The sequence below is a fragment of the Rousettus aegyptiacus genome, unplaced genomic scaffold, assembly GCF_014176215.1.
Source record: "Rousettus aegyptiacus isolate mRouAeg1 unplaced genomic scaffold, mRouAeg1.p scaffold_m13_p_14, whole genome shotgun sequence".
Lineage (NCBI taxonomy): Eukaryota > Metazoa > Chordata > Mammalia > Chiroptera > Pteropodidae > Rousettus > Rousettus aegyptiacus.
In genome coordinates, this window is record NW_023416289.1 from 2,667,094 (window position 1) to 2,671,967 (window position 4,874).

The window sequence follows — 4,874 nt, forward strand, 5'->3', positions numbered from 1 at the left end:
GAAGACGCTGCGCTGCCCTCTCGCAGGCGGAAGACACGTCTGTGATTAGCTCCTCTGTCGGGGGGCGAGGGGAGGAAGCCGTGTGAGTGAAGTGCACCCCGGTGACCCTCACCTCTGCCGGGGCCTCGGCGCATCACCGCTCGGTCACTGCCTTGAGCATTCGGGTGGGGCGCAGAGACCGGCCGCACCGCGGCGGGGCCCGGAGGGGTGCAAGCGCACAGCCCAGCCGCCGACTCCCGTCTGGCAACAGAAATCGTTTGCTCACGCTTGGTTTGGTGTTTTGTCTGCTCTGCTCCATTCCTCTGCAGCGGTGATTATACCCTCATTTCTTTCTTTCTTTCTTTCTCATTTTCGTTTTTAATTTTTCGTCCGTGGCGGTGAGAGGGTTCTGACGCGGGAGGCGTACGAGGGAATGGCCTACGTCGGGCGATGCTGTCGGCCTCCAGTGGGCCTCCGGGTCTCCGTTCCGTCCTCGCAGCCTCTCTGCCCGAGACGCTGGACAAGGAACAGCGTCTGTGTGTTTGCGGGTGGGGCTCAGGGAGGGGCGGAAACCCGCTCGGGGTCCGGAGCGTGTGGAAGACAGACTTGCCGAGAACCCAGCGGGCCTGGGTTCCGTTTATTAGCTTGTTTGACAAATATTTAGTGAGCCGCTACCGTGGGCCAGGCACGTTTCCGGGGCTGGTGAGATGCTGATGACAAGCAGATGAGGTCTGTGCTCTCACGGAGCCTGCATTCTCCGGGACCCATCTCGAAACAGAGGCGGTTTGGGAGAGTCGCAAGCTTTTGCACAAAACGGTTCTTTTTTTGACCTGACTTTGAAACAAAGGTTAGGGCAAGAACCCTCTCTGTCTCTCTGTCCCTCTGTCTCCTCCCCTCCCTCCCTCCCTCCTCTCCCTCTGTCCCTCTGTCCCTCTGTCCCTCCCTCCCTCTCTCCCTCCCTCTCTCCCCTCCTCTTCTTCTCCTGTTAGAACAGGGAGGGCTCCAAATTCCCTGCCACAGCCATCTTCAGCTTTTCTTTCTTTTTCTTTCTTTCTTTCCTTCTTTCTTTCTTTCTTTCTTTCTTTCTTTCTTTCTTTCTTTCCTTCCTTCCTTCCTAATGGCCTCAACACCTCCTGATTCAATGCACCACGGGCTTTTCTTGCAAGGGAACAGAAGGTGAAATGTTAATATGATTTTATTCGGGCCCGGATTGGATAAAGAGGACCCTTTGTTTCCCACTTTTCATCCTCGAGTCGGCAATTGTTAATTAAATTGAGCCCGTGGAAAGTGACCTTTGGGGAGAGGGGGGGTTCCTGAGAATATAATACGTTTTAATATGGGCAATAGATAAACAAGCGAGAAAAGAGCCGTTAGACAAAGAAACACCCAGAAAACTTTCAGACGAGGCCACTTGAAGGAAAGGTAATTTGCCTTTGCTCTTGGTTGAAAATGGTAATGAGCCACGGCGGCTCTGGAAACGGGCCGCTCGGACAAAATCATTCACCGCTCGCAACCCAGCTGGACGAGGGGGGGGTGCTCCCTGCTGATTCTGCGCCCCAACTCCCAGACCAGAACGGTGCTTTCCTGGCCGATTTCTCTGAACGGATGCCCCACCTGGCCACAAGGGGGCGAGAACGAGTCACTTTCCTCTGCACGGTGAGGCAAACCTGGGCGCCTCTCACCTCTGGGCCAGGTGTGGATGACGACATGGTTGGCTGGGCTTGGATGCACAGAAGGGGAACTGAACATCGGCGCGCAGGGGGGAGGGCCAGGGTCACCCCAGGTTTGAAACTGTCTGTGCCAGGAGCAAGGGTCCAGCTGCACGGGGAGGAAGCGGAGAGGGGGCATTGTGGGGGGCTTTGAAGGCTCCGGAATTCACTTCGTGTGTGATTTTAAACAGGCTACATCGCCTTTGTGAGCCTCAGTTTCCTAATCCACAAAACGGGGATACGATCTCATAGGGTTGTTAAGAGGAGCCAATGAAATTACAACTATCGTAAGCTGGGGGCCCAAGTGATGGATGCTCAGTGCGGGATGATTATTAGGATGTCTCTGCCTCTCCCCTGCTCCCAGCCCGGCCCCGGCCAGTTTCCCTACTACCCAAAGCCAGGGGCATTGGTGACTTTGGCACTGCGATGACTTGGCTTCACAATTGTGCAGTTTCTGGAGTCCTTCTCTGAGAATTCCTACCCACACCTGGCTTGCTCCAGGCAGGGGCAAAGCCCCCCACACTGAGAGCTGGCAGCCCTGCCTGGGTCCTGGCCCTCCCTCTGCTCTCAGACCCAGGGCAGGTCAGAGCTCACGCCCCCTGTTCCTCAGAGTCCCCATCTATAGAACAGGGATAAAAATACCTGCCCTCCAGACCTCACAGATAGAAAATTAGATCAGAGATGTGAGACACAGCAAAGCGCCATGCGATGCAAGGTGCTAGGACTCTTCTTTATATAACCTCAAAATTCGTATTACGAAAGTAATCTATGCGCATTGGGAAAAATTTAGAGAACACAGATAAGAAAATGATGGAGACAAAATAGTCCATAATCCCATCGCCCAGCAAGAAATGCTGTAAGTAATTCACCGCTATCGTCCTAAGATCTACACCTATCTCCTTGAAATGGGACAATACTCTCCGTGCTCCGTTGCAATCTGATTTTTCACGTAATGTGTAATCGCGAAAGGCGGGCCGTACCGGGGAGCAGTCTGGCGGGACTTCCTTCCTGCGTGTAGGGCCAGCAGGGCGCCTGGAAGGTGGTCATCCGTCTCTTCCACACCGTTCACAGCACAGGTGTGGACGGCCCGGATTCGGACGGCGGCCGCCCCCAGGAGGAAGGGCTGCGGGAGAAGGGTTACAGGGTCAGACCCTCGGTGTCTTGCGGGGAAAGCAGGAATCTGCCCGTCCCATAGGGGAGGGCCCCTGGGAGGTAGGGGTGGGTGGCTCTGGTTAAGTGGACCCAGGGCTGGCCCAGAAGCCAGGAGCTGCCGGCATCTCTGGAGATGCCGGTGATATGGGAGGAGAGTGACCCGCACTCTTGCATGCCCGATTCTAGGGAGTCCTGGGCCAAGTGGGGCACCAAAGGAGGAACATTGTGCCCTTCCCCCTCCCCGCCCCCAACGAGAGGGCCTCTGCAGGGTCTGGACCGGAAGGGATGCAGCAACTGACCGGCTTCCCGGCCGTGAGTTGCCCAGGTGTATGGGACGGCCCGCAGCAGCGGTGGGCCGACCCGTCTCTAGAGTGCTCTCCATGCGGGGAGCTGGCTTGGCCAGCTGGTCCCCCCGACTGTGTTACGTCCCTGGGATTCCTGGGAAATCCATAGTCGAGAGGGAGAGACTAATCGTTCTCATTATGGAGGTGAAGGATTGAGTGACTAGTCAGAAAAGGGAAAGTGACGTCGCTATGCGCCGTGGGTGGGGTCCGCACCCCCCCAGCCCCCCCGCCCCCTGCCCCCCGCCCCGCGGCGAGTGGGTGTGTTCACCTCGAAACCGCACGGGATCCGATTTGGAAGGACGGATTTTTGCAGCAGTGATTAGTGATGGATCTTGAGACGATATCACTCTGGAGTCAGAGATGTCTACTGGGAGAACTCGGCCGGGTGCAGAAGGGCCCCCTTGGACCCGAGACTCAGCGGGTGTGACACCCGGCCCAACAGTCTCGGCTCCGTCTGTGTCCAGTCCCGGTTTCGCAGTGTCTTATGCACCCCCATGAGCCCCTTTATGCTTCCAATAAATAGATCCGCTTTTGTTCAGGTGGCCAGAGTTGTTTTCTGTCGCTGGCCACCTAGCAGGCACAGGTGTTAGCTCACCTGGTCCTCATACGGCTCATGGAGAAAGCGCATAGAAAATGCGATACCCATTTTACAGGTGACCAAACAGAGTCTTGAAGAGACTAAGTCTCCCGTTCAAGCCTGGTCAGTGGCGGAGGTGGCCCTGGACCCCAGGTAGCCTTAGGGCCAGGCCTTTCCCCTCTCGCTTTGCTTCTCACCTGACCTGGTGGGAAGGGCCAGGACACAGGAGAAGCCCCCAGACCTTCCAGGCTGGTAATGCTCCCCGCTTTCCCCAGAAAAGAAAACCAAAGATGATCCGTGCAGTCAGCCAGCTTGAGCCAGCGCTGGGAGTCTGTTTAAGCAAAGTGTCGGTTTGCCCATTACCTTGATGGACGGGAAGCCAGTGTAACAACTTTAAGTTGTTGAAGAGGCCGCAGCTGAATTTGAAACAAGTGGCCTTTAAATTTCCTCCCAGAATGACTGCCAGACAAGTCAGAGAGGAACGGCTGGCGCTTGGCCTTCCACACCCTCTCCCTGCTTCCCCTGCAATCTCTTCGTTGTCGTGATGAACCCTGGATAAGTCAGCTCCCCGGGGAGCCTCTCTCCTGCAGGCTCCAGGGGTTTCCGAGCCCACGATGAATCTCTTGAGGCGTTCTTGAAAGCTGACCATAAACACACGTTGTAGGCGAAGGTGTCCGTGAGAATTCCGAAACGGAATAAAATCTCTTTGAGGTTCAGAAAATAAGAAACGAGTGAGACGCTGTTCTATTGATTTTCTTCCCCTCGTCACACACCGCTGGCTGAATAAATTATTCCCGGAGGTTTTGTACGAATCGCCCTATAAAGTCACAAGCGGTGCGTCCGGCGACTGTGGCCCGCTCTGATCCCAAGCGCACATGGCAGACGATGGCAGGACCTGCCGAGGTGGGGAGGGGCTCGTGCGTGGGCCGCAGACTCCGGCCGGCCTCGCAGGTGTGAACCGTGGGAAGCAGGGCGTCTGGGATCACAGAGCGAGTTGGTGACGGAGTCGAGATTGGAACTCCGGGCCTTGGACGGCACCGCTCAGGACGTGGGGCGCACACTGCGGCCGCCACCCCCATGCCAGGCCAGGCGGAGCCTTGCCGTGGGGGCGGG